Here is a 12,796-nt window from a genome sequence, read left to right on the forward strand (position 1 = left end):
ATATAATTAAGTATTCAATGATTTGTTAGATGATTGAAATAGCTGTTGGTAGCCAAACCTCTTCACCCATATATCTAAGATTCAATTATTATTTGTGTGTTTAACATTACCAAATTAACACATTTTTCCAAGTTTCTTCTTTTTCATTTTCCTCCTTTCTCTTTCTTGAGTTGCAGGTAAGTTGTTTACTTGTCTTCTTCACAGGTCATTGGGGAAGTTTCATGGACACACACAAAGTACATACATACAAAATCATAGTGAATTCACCCTGCTAAGTCTTGTTGATTCTTTTCTTCTAAATAATTCTATTATCAATGTACTGTTCTCCTTCTTCACTGCCTCCACTTTAACAGATTGTTATTCTCTTAAACATACACAGTAATTCTTCAGTTGGTTTCAAGAAACGGGAGAGTGATTTGTTTTTAAATATGTAAATTTGTTTACTTAAAACATTTCAAAGAATTTCCATTGCCTTTTGTAGAAAATCCAAAATTTCCAATGTAGTCCTCCTTAATCAGGGTCTGTGTATATATTTGATCTCATAAGCTGTTATAGACTGTAAAAACACTCTTAGTATTTTTCTAAAATGTATCTTAACCTCTTTTATTCCCAGTCTGCACATCTCCCCTTTACCTGCAATCATCCTCTCGTTATTTGTAATGTGCTAAATTTCATTTTTCCTTCTAAGGCTTTAAGAATGAATTAGGTGATACTATGACCCTGAAGCACCTAATACTTTTATTTCAATAATTGGGGTGCATTAAAATTTATTTATATTCATTTGCCTCATTGCTCTACTTTTCCTTCGAGTGGATAATACCTTTATTCTTCTCTGTCCTTTAACTCTGTGAGAGGAAGAGCTACGTGTGCTTGATCCATTTCTCTATCTGCAGTGCTCAGTATAGTGGCTGTTAAAGAATAATTGGTGACCATTAACTACTTTCTCATAAATAATAATTTGGAAGCCTTCCTGTTTTAAAGACCTTGGTTTTTCCTCACTCTTTTGCTTCTTGCATTACTGGTGTGACTTAAGTTTTAAAAGAGAAGACATTTCTATGTAATGGAATGGCTCTGCCTCTCAGAGATGAATAAAAGAGAATCCATGGTAGTGGAATAAAAGTGTGTGAGAAACAAGTTTAAGGAACACTGATTTAGAATAAAATTAGATATATCTATACATAACATACAAAATCAACTCTCCATCAAACTGGAATCTTCCCCATTTGTTAAGTGTTGTATACACTTTTTCCAATATTAACACTTGTTTCATTTTTTGACAAGTGCTCTACAGCCAGATTATACAATTTGTACAACAAAAAAGAAGAAAAGTTTAATAGAAGTGAGACAAAAAAATGCAAATTTGTCACATTTCAACTGAAATCTAAAATTATAATATAAACATAAAAAAGTGTGTTAGGATTATTCTAGGTTATAAGTAATGTAATTTGGCTATGGTGTGGTAAGTATATGAATTTCCTTTTTCCTACTTTTTTGTGATTAAAAATTTATTTTAACATTTATCAATTTTTAACATCCTGCCATATTCATATGCAGATATTGTATATATATATATAAACATATATACATATATATGTACTATATTTTCTTTAAAAAAGGAATACTGATGTCATATCCTTTGACATTCCTGACAATGATCATAAAATGAGATAAATGGTGCATTGTCATGTAGAGGTCATAATTCATTGAAGACAATACTTTTATCTATATATCAAATAATATAACATTCACACTATTTTTATACTCTCTCTATAGTATAAAATTCCACATATGAGAAAAAAATGTGATATTTGTCTTTCTGTCTCTGGCTTATTTCACTTAGCGTAATGATCTGAAGTTCTATCTATTTCATTGTAAATGTCAGGATTTTATGCCTATATTTTTTTCTTGGATAAGTGCATTCTGAATGTAAAATATTTCTGGCACTGATTCAATCACTCAATTCCTTTTTTATTTAATTTCTTCACATCTTTTCCCATAAGCTTATATTTTGACCTTATGCTTGATGTTTTTGCCTCATTGCTATAGTATTTGATATTTCATCAGGCAGCATTTTTGCAGTTAAGGAGAATGTGTGTTAGGATAAATCACCGTTTCCTTGCTAACCTGCATTATTTCATTTGAGAAAGAAAGGTGCTAGTTGTAAGTGCTTTGTTTTTCCTTAGCCAGTAGTGGGTTACATTCTCATCCTTTCTCCAAAGATGAGAGAGCATCTTGACATATTTAGACAAGTTACAATTCATCATCTAGTGGTAGGGTGAAATCTCCAACCAAGGAATACACAAGGGGTCTTCAAAAGTTCATGAGAAATACATAGTATGAAAAAACTGTTTGTGGATTTCAAAAGAAATTTTGTAATTATTTTTTCTATTAAGGGTACAGATTTCATGTATTTTATATACACAGTTTTAAGAAGAAATTTATAATTCCTGCTCCTTCCTTTTTTTATTCTTCTTTAAATTTTTGCAATGACATAATTTCTTTTATTATAATTATTTTTTAAATGAAGGCAGAGTTACAGAGAGGTAGAGGCAGAAAGAGAGAGAGAAAGAGAGTGGTCACTGATTTCATACATAAGAATGTTAATTGTTAACAACAAGAGTCACTGTGCACTAGCTCTCCATGTAGGACCTGTGTCCTCAATGAGTGTATTGAGAGATAATTGTAAAATCATTTCTCAAACAGTTTTTTTTTTTCTGTGTGTGTGCAAATTGTTGAAATCTTTACTTATTATAGAGTTGGTCTTCTGTGTACAAAGTTAATTAAAAGTGAATCTTAATGGAGAATGGGACTGGCAAGGGGAGAGGAGGAGGAGAGTTGGGAGTATGGGTGGGGGTCTGATATGATGGAAAGAATAAATATATTCCTAAAGCTGTGCTTATGAAATTTGTATTCCTTAAAAAACAAATTAAAGAACAAAAAAGAGAGAGACGTCTTTCATCCACCAGTGTACTTCCCAAATGGCTGCTACAGCTGGAGCTTGGCTGATCTGAACCCAAGAGCCAGAAGCTCCTTCCAGGTCTTCCACGTGGGTGCAGGGGCCTCAGCACTTGGGCCATCTTCCACTACTTTCCAGGGGCCATATCACAGAGCTGGATTGGAAGTGGAGCAGCCAGTCTCTAACTGGTGCCCATACAGGATGATGCTTGCACTGCAGGCAGCAGTTTTTATCCACTATGCCACAGCCCTGGCCCCAGAATGACAGACATTCAATTGACTTTATAATCACAAACTTAATCCTCCACTAAATAAAGAATTGAACAAGTAGTAAGTTTTATATATCAAAGGGGAAAGGAGGAGAGAGACAGAGACAGAGAGACAGAGAGAGAGAAAGGACAGAGAGAGAGAGAATGACAGAACTCTCCTACTTGTTTGGCAAATGACCATAATGGCTAGAACATCGCTGAGTCCAAAGCTTGGAGCCAGCAGCTAAATCTAGGTCTCCCAAATTTGTGTCAGGAACCAGATCATTTGGGCCATCACTGCTGCCTCCCAGGGACTGTTTTAGCAGAAAGCTGCCTTCAGGGACTTGAGTCAAGAAACAAACCCAGGAACTTTGATGTGAGATACACAGAGCTTAACTGCTAGATTAAAGGTCTGCTCCTGCGGATATTTTTTATACCAAAATAAACTTTTAACTCCAATTTTTTTCCACAAATTTTTGAATTTACCTTGTACCCTGGGTGTCTAAATTAACTGTTTCTAGTTCTAGGTTGCTCTTTAGGAGATAGATTTTTTTCAAAGAGACATTATGAAGCTAAAGAAAACCAATTGGCACTATTCTGATCTCATTTTATCTAAATGTTAAGGGCTCTGCAATGTATATAACTAGACATGACCTCACTCCTGAACCCTACATTTTTAAGTCATTTTTCATATTGAACATTTTCATTTAGAAACCTGTGCCAGATTGCATTTTTCATGGTGATTGCAATGTTTGGTGTTTCAAAGGCATTTTTAAAATAAGGAGACATTAAAATTTACCAGAATTCATATTGAACCCTTTTTCCACACCCTTGAATCTGACCAAACCTGAGATATTAGTGCATCTGATGTGATGTAACTTTTGGCACATCATTAAAATAAATAAAACATCAATCTGATTATCTTGGAATGGTCCAAGAAACCAGTTATTCTTCTGTGAGGAAGCCAAGCAGCCCTACAAAGAAGACACAAGTGGTTACTCCAACCAAGTTTCGTAGCTAAAGGCCTAGCAGACAACCAGTACAAATTGCCAAGCATGTTGAACAAACAGGTAAACCTTGAAATGATGCCCGTCCCTAACTCTATTTTTAAAATATTTATATCAGGTGAATAAATTTCAGGTATTTCATTTATAGAGATTAAGGAGCATATCTCCTGACCACACTCCCATCCTCCCTCCACCTTCTTTTCTCGTTCTTATAATTTTTACAATGACATATTTTTGGTTTATTTTATAACAATGAGCTTAACTCTCCATTAAGTAAAAACTTCAACAAATCAAGAAGAAAAAGAAAAAAAAATCATTATTCCTAATAGGAATAGTTTCTTTTTTTTTTTTTTTTTGACAGGCAGAGTGGACAGTGAGAGAGAGAGACAGAGAGAAAGGTCTTCCTTTTGCCCCAATGGCGGCCCTCCAATGGCCGCCGCAGCCAGTGCGCTGCGGCCGGCGCACCGTGCTGATCCAGCAGGAGCCAGGTGCTTCTCCTGGTCTCCCATGCGGTTGCAGGGCCCAAGCACTTGGGCCATCCTCCACTGTACTCCCGGGCCATAGCAGAGAGCTGGCCTGGAAGAGGGGCAACCGGGACAGAATCTGTCACCCTGACCAGGACTAGAACCTGGTATGCCGGCACCACAGGTGGAAGATTAGCCTAGTGAGCTATAGCGCTGGCCAGGAATAGTTTCATTTTATTGATCCTTTATATAGTTTTTTGTTTCAATTTTGTTTATTCTCTAATTTTAACTATTTATTTCTTCCTACTATTTTGGTGTTTAGATTGTTGTTGGTTTTCTAGGTCCTTGATGTGTATTTGTAGCTAATTTATTGGTGACCTTCCAATGTATTGATGTAGAATTTTTTTTTCCGTTTTTTAATGAAGGAATTAATTGATATATATGTCCCTCTTAACACTGCTTTTCTGTATCCCATAAGTTTTGATATATTGTATTATTGTCTTCACTCATTTCAGGGAATTTTTTATTTCCCTTTTGATTTCTTTTATGGCTCACTATTCATTCAGGAGCGTATTATTTGTGTGTTTGCATATTTTCGAGAGATTCTTCAGTTTTCAATTTCCAATGACATTCCGTAGTGGTCAGAAAAGATGACTGTTTTGATTTCAGATTTTTTTTTAATTTGCTGAGACTTGCTTTTTGCCTAGAGAATGTTCCTTAAACAGATTAGAAGGATGCTTATTCTGTAACTGTGTGATGAAGTGTTCTGTAGATATCATTTAGGTCCATTTGGTCATAGGGTCGTTTAGCTCTGTTGTTTCTTTGTTTATTTTCTTTCTAGTTGATCTGTCCATTAATGAAAATATGGTGTTGAAGTTCCCCATCCCTATTGTATTGGAGTCTATGCCTCCCTTTGATGAATGTAAATTTGTTTTAAATAGCCATGTTCCCTTACATTGGGTGAATATACATTTATTTTAGTCACATCTTTCTGTTGAATTGATCTCTTAATCATTTCATAGTGCCCTTCTTTGTCTCTTAACAGTTTTTGTGATAAAGTCTATTTTGTCTGCTATTAGGATGCCTATGCCTGATAATTTTTGCTTTCTGTTAACACTGAATATCTTTTTTCTATCATTTCACTTTCCATCATGCATCTTTGTTGATTGTCTATTGTTAAGGCTTTCCACTGTATTTCTTATTTGACATATTTAATTCTTCATTTCTAATATTTCAGGGTGATTTCTCTTCAATATGTATCTTACAGGAGATTTTTTTTAATCCATGTCATGGATAGATTCCTTTAACTTAGGAATTTGTTTCTCGTTGCTTTTGAGTAACCCTGTGATCATTCTTTTGAATTACTTTTCAGGAATTTCTTCAATCCCTTTGAGGGAATAATATGTTCCTTGTTCATGTTTCTTGTGTTTCTATGTTTATTTTTAGGCATTTGTGGGAATACTTGTTGGTTTTCTCCTCTGATGGAATTCATATTTGAAATATGCCTCTGTGGCTTAGTGGAAAGTCTGTGCTCCTTCAATGAATATTCATAGGCATGTTCTGGGAGGGTTGATGGAGCTTTGGTCAGTCCTTGGGTATGGTACAAGAATCCAGGGTGACAACCATGTTGGGCATGGTAGATCTCCCCTGTTGACAGTAGGGGGGATGATATGATTATGTCTGCTTGTGTGATCACTACCTCACTGCCTCTCTGCCAAAGTGATGACTGTCCAGGGCTAGTACACAGTGGCTATATACACCACACACACATTCACAAGAACCACACAATGAGTCTCTGCCATCCTCAGTTTGAATACAGAACCCTCTGCAATGACCATCTCATGCACTCAGGGAATTCTGAGCCTCTGAAGCCAGAAACAGTGATTGCTCAGAGACCCAGCTACACTCCATGTCCTGTTGTGCAATCACAGAATTCCCATAGTCATAGCATGCAAGGATCTCACAGTCACAGGGAGCAGGGATCCATTCTCAACTGAGGCGTTCCCAGAGCCAGCTGCCTGTTGGAGTTCCACCTTGGCAGTTTGAGTTTAGCTGCCAGTGACATAGAGGGGAGGGGAGCATCAAACATACTTGAGTTGGTGCCCTGCACATGGCCAATCCTCCAGGCCAGATTCAAAGTCAGTGGGGATCTTGGATTTATCCCTCATGTAAAATCTCCTAATCACACACCCTTATGTAAAATCCCCTAGTCACACATGTGCAAGACACAGCAGCTTGTACTGGCCTTTTAGGATAGTCTGTCTTCCCTACTGTTTGCTAACTCTTATATCACTCCAACATTGTTGCCACTATGGTTGATGTGTAGAAGCGATGAGTCCTACCTCTCAAACTCTGCTCAAATTAAAAATTCCTGAGCAAATAAATTGTTATTACTTTAAACCTCTAAGTTTGTTGTAGTTTGTTATACAACTATAGATAACTGGAACATGGTCCTTTAGAATTACAGCTTTAATATGACCCAAATTACACTGAATATTCATTTACAATTATAACTTCTTCATAATTCATGACAATTCTATTCTGACAGTTGCTTAGACAAATCATCTGCTATTTTCTTTGGTGTCTTTTTCTTTGTCTCTCTCTTTCAAAAATATGTTAGGAAATCCTATTACAATGGAATTCAAAATGCATTCATACTTTCCCTACCTTTAATAATTTTCATTGCTACCACCAAAACCTTAGCCAAAATCATCTGTTGCCAGAACTGCTGAGCTGTGGGTTGGTATTTTCTACTCTTGTGCTCCTGTAAGCTGTTCTTCATCTAATAAATAGAATGATATTCCTTCTGAAATATAAGTAGCTTATATCATGTCATATTGCTCAAAACAGGAGAACCCCCTTACCTGTGTTTAAAAGCTTACATTAAACCTGGAGTGTTTTTTTTTTTATTTAACAGAAAAGGAAACAATTGGAAATTTCAAACATATTACTCTCAAGCTGAGATATAGGAGAGTTGGGTTTTTCTAGATTCCAAATATTTGCTATTCTCTATGTGTGTATGTACTATTTTGTTTTCTTTATTATAACTAAATACCTGAGACTGAGTAATGTGTAAAATAAGGAGGTTTATGTAGTTCATGGCTTTGGAAGCTGAAATCTAAAATCAGGAGGACCTAGTTGCTTGTTCTTGGAAAAGGCCTTCTGACAACACTGCAATATGGTGAATACCATCGTGGTGGAAGCACTTGTGAAAGGAAGGAGTCACAAGGCCAGACAGGAAGCTAGACAAAATGGAGAAATTACACCCACTCACTCTCTCAATAACTTACTACACAAGACCAGCATTAATTCCTTCCTAGGGTGAAGCTTGGATGACATGTTTACCTTCCACTAGGCCCCAGCTCTTAAGGATCCACCACTAAAGCTTGCTATACTTGGGACCAAGCTTCCAGCACCTGAGACTGTGGGCAACACACTCAAATCATATCTAAACTATATGCATATATGTTTTGCCTATAATATGCATGCATATATGGTATTAAATATTATAGAACTTAATAAACAAAAATATAAAACATAGGAGAAAATAATTTTAAGAGTTTCAAATTAAAATGATAATAATAAGTTAAAAATTAAAGATGTAAGTGCAAAATAGAACAAATAATAGGATAAAGTACTGGAAAAACACTGGGTATGGAGGTTTATAACAATGTCTTGAGTTGTAATGGATTTGTCATGTATGGTCTCTTGCCTACCCTGCAAGTCACTGCATATTAAGACTAGGGAAGGGGTTATAATGTTATTTAAGTCCAAGACTAAAACTCAAGACTCAGTTGAATTTGTCCAGACCATAACTGAAAACTTGAAATAACAAATTTTCCTCCATAGATGATGGTGTTCTAAAAATTCATTTAAATTATAGTTGATAATCATTAATATATAATTATAGATTTATATGTAAGTTCATTTGGGGGTGTCATAGTGTCTTCCTTGTTCTTGTTACCTCGGCTTTTGCATTTGTCATATTGGAGATATTCTTTGGTTTTTTTCTCGTTATACTGTGACTCTAGATTAAGAGGACTGTCTGCTTTTGATGGATCCTTAGAGGCTGTGATGGGTGTGGCCAGAGAGCTCTGGTTCTACAAGGTTAAGGGTGTGCCAAAGGTGATTCACCCCAATTGTTCTCTTGCTCGCTGTCGCTCTCTTTTTTCTTTTTTTTTTTTTTTTTCTTTTTTTGACTCAGTTGGGAAGTAATTCCACTCAGCTGAGTGAAATTGAGAGTAGTTGATGTATGAAATCTGGCCAGTGGGTATTCGTTTGCTTACCAGAGTCAGGTTTTTCTGCTTGGCTAATGAGAGACACCTGCTTTACATATGCAAAATGGCGTGTGCTGCTTTACTTTACTTATGTAAAATGGCACCTGCTCTTTGTCTTGCTGGGCTTTGTAAGGTGAGTGGAGAGAGAGGCTAAAGGTCCATGCAGGTTCCCCTTATTTATTCGATTTTTTCTCTCCTCCAGCCAGCCTGGTGAACTTTCCCCAATGGGGTTTCAGGCCTTGTTCTCTGCAGGCTTTTTCTGCCTTTCCCCGCCAATGTCTCCGGTTACCGAGAGGTTTTTAGCTCACCTCCCCTTCTGGCGCTGGCGCGCAGACTCTGCGGCTCCAGTGGGTCCAGCGGGTCTGGTGGCCCTGGCGGCTCCCGTGGCTCAGCTTCCATGCGGTGGGCGACCTTGCTTTCCCCCTAGGGCCTCCGAGTTACAGCCACTAGATCCGGAAGAGTTTCCTCTGCAGTTTTTCCCTGATCCTTTTCCTGAGGCTACCGTAACTCCACTTTTATTAAACTATCTTTTCCCGGACTGTCGGTGTGCGCCCTCACTATTCCGCCATCTTGGCTCCACCCTCAGATTTATATGTAAGTTCAATCAATTTATTGATGGTGAATAGTTATTCTAATCTCAGAATCATATATAATTCAGTGTCACATAATTCCATAGATACATGAGAAGGACATGTTTAGTTTTTTCTAATAAGAATTTCAACCCATCACATCTGCAAGAAGCCCAACACTGCATTTGTTTGTACAGACCTTCTTGGGCCTGGCCTATTATAGATTCAGCTTAACAAGCCTCTTGCTGCTGCTTGTTAGTCTGTCATTATCTTTTTTCATTTCTTGTTGAAACCTTTTTTTCCTCAAGTATCTCTTTTTCCACATCCATCTTAGCATTTAACTATATCTACTTTTCTCTATGGTATTGAAAGAATTGGGCAAGGGAACCTTCATGTCCTCCACTTTTTTAGTCCATTTAGTCAATGAATGTTTGTTGAGTGCTAGGTACTATGAACCAGAACATGTCATCATCCCTCCTTGACCTCTTCAGCCTCCAATTCAGTACATCTTGACAAAATACTAGTGCAGATGAAACGCACTGGTACACACTGTGAAGTATGATTACATGAATAAGATGGTATCTCTTCACAGTGAAGTTTTGTTTAAAGCACAGGTGTGATCAAGTATAAAATTTCAGTTATAGAAATTGTCTCATTTTGTGAAGATTAATTTTCAAGCATGGAAAAACTAATGCATCTATTTCAAACGTCACATCCAAATCTGATGTGGAAGGGACAGATTTTCATGTAGCTACTAAAAGTTACCTTGTATTTAAAGAAAAACAGTGATAGCATATGACTAGAGAGGTATTTCAGGTGGGGATAGTTTCAGCAATAGTAATGATTAGTACAGGCCTTGTGGAGGAGTCTTGAAAGAGAATGAGGTATCTGAAATGAAACAAGGATATATATGAAGAAAAATAGCATAATCCAAGAATTGGTAGTGGTAAAGCAAAGGCCATTAACAACACTACAGCTTAGGACACACATGTAGATGATGTGACTGGACAATAACTTGCAGCAATAAAATAGACATAAGAGTTCCTTACTTTTTAAAGAAATTGCTGTGCTGACACCATCTCGAGTTTACAAGTGGAATCAAATCAGCTCTGTCCTCTTTCTCCTAAGCTTTTTCTTTGTCCCCAAACAACTGTTGTAAGGTGAGATCAGAAGTATGATAAGTTTATTGACATTGTAGAATTCTTAGTGATTTTAGTAATTCTCTTCCTTTTCCAATATACTTCCCATTTCAAGAGAAAACAGGTCACAATTTGAGGAAGGGAAGATAATTTTAAAATGCATGTGAGATTTAAGATTGTATTTAGAAAGATTTAGTGTTTTCTCTTTGAAAATAAATCTTAATTAAGAATGGTATACTGTTCATTCAATGATAACTGACAGAGAATTTATTTTTTTTCCTAAAACAGCAGTGTGGAAAACAGACACTCAGTGAAGCATAGAGGAATCAGTAGTTGGAGAACTATAATGTCACTTCTTACATATTCCAACAGAGTTCAGACAGACGCTAGAGTAAACCATGATAAAAGGTGAGGTCATCCAAGAAAGAGCATAGGGAAAGGATATCTATGGATAAACATGAAGAATGTTTCTGGTTAGGAAGAGAGATGATTGAGGGAGGGAGAAAGAAAAATGTGAACAGAGAGATTGATTGGTTTTGAGTCCTCAGAAAGTTGCTGTATCATGGAAGGGTAAAGAGAAGAGAATTTTAGGAAGAGAGCGTGCTACAAAAGGGTCAGAAAAGAGAAAAACAGAACAAAACACGCAATTGGTGATCAGATATTTCTTGTTATCAATTTGAGGAGGCTGCTATAGTCAGAAGTCAAATATAAAGGAAAAAGATGGTCAGGGAGTATAGCTTGCATGTATAGACTACATTGACAGAAATTCAACCAGTGAAGGAAAAGAGATAAGACTAGGGAGTAAGAAGAGAAGATAGTATTGTATGGGAGAGTTTTCTTCATATGTGAATGAGGGGTCCTGCACATAGTCATAGGGAAGAAGCTGGTAGATAGGAAGAGGGTAAAAATTAGTGCCAGGAGGAGACAAACTCCAGGGAGTATAGGTGACACTTTGACAAGGAAAAAGCAACAAGATGAAATTGGAAGAATATTAGAAAGCAGACAGACAAGATTTGTGCTTTACTTTAAGTGTTGTAGCAGCAAATCTTGTAATGAAAATTCACTTCAAGAAATGAAAGAAGTGTTATTAGAAAGAAGAGCTTCAGAAGTGTTCCATTTGAGCAAACTCCAGGACTCTGACTGATTTTTTGGGGGAAATCTGGAGTTTAAATTTCACCTCAAATCAAGGGAACTTGGTTTTCAGGCTTTCAAAGTCATCCATTGGATAAGGGCCACCCTGTGGAATTGTAACATTCCCAGAATTCTGGCTCTCAGCACTTGTGAGAGAACACAAAATTGGCAGTTGTAAGGGGCTACTTGTGAGTTAGGAGTCAATATGTGAGGCTTGGAAGTTAGTGATAGAACCATGCGAAACGAGGAGCAGGAGACTAGAATAAGTGCAGAGAGATAAAGTTCAACAACCATAAAAGATAAAGACTTCTCTATAAAAGAGGATGATTTCAGAATCAGTAAAATTGGAAGTAGACTATTTTCATTTGGCAATTAGGGTTAATGCATGGTCTGTCTTATGTGAGGCAGACACAGAAAAGAGATACAGGTCCCAGGAACAATAAAAAATGAGCAACTGTGAACTGAGATATTTACAGCATCATCAACATGTGTCATAAAGTTCCTAAGTGTATTAGCCATTGAGGGGTAAACTAGGGAATGCATCAGTCAGTGATAAAGCAATTTAAAAAATTGGGTGGGTAATAGCGATAGAGTGATGATGTGATGGAATGAGAAAACGTTATGTGTCAATTCAGGTTGTGAATGAGTAAGTACACACAAAGAGAGAGGTTCTTCCTTTTTCTTGTTTGAAATGTCTTGCCCACTTTTCTTCCGCATACAGTGGCATCTCTTTTTCAGATACCTCACATGCAATTACCATGCCCTTCAATTCTTTCATCTTTAACTTGTTCTTTTGACGAAGTCTTCCTTTCGCTTTCAAGAGGCCAGGGCTTTACACTACTTGCTTTGACATAGGAAGAAATATTTCAATATTATTTATCTTCACTTCTGAAAAGCATTCCTTAAATGTGAGTTAAGACTCATAGTTAACTACATTATCATGTTTGTAGTTAAAAGCCAGCATGCCTATTTTAATTTAAACTTAATTGAGGGAATATTTCAGTGC

At 36.7% G+C, this 12,796-nt stretch overlaps 1 protein-coding gene across 9 annotated transcripts in view; it reads left to right on the plus strand.

The window, feature by feature from the left end:
- The window catches only part of LRP1B (LDL receptor related protein 1B), a 2,140,503-nt gene that overhangs the window by 1,565,143 nt on the left and 562,564 nt on the right, over positions 1 to 12,796 (plus strand). The window lies entirely within an intron of this gene.

Source organism: Oryctolagus cuniculus, chromosome 3 (assembly GCF_964237555.1).
Source record: "Oryctolagus cuniculus chromosome 3, mOryCun1.1, whole genome shotgun sequence".
NCBI lineage: Eukaryota > Metazoa > Chordata > Mammalia > Lagomorpha > Leporidae > Oryctolagus > Oryctolagus cuniculus.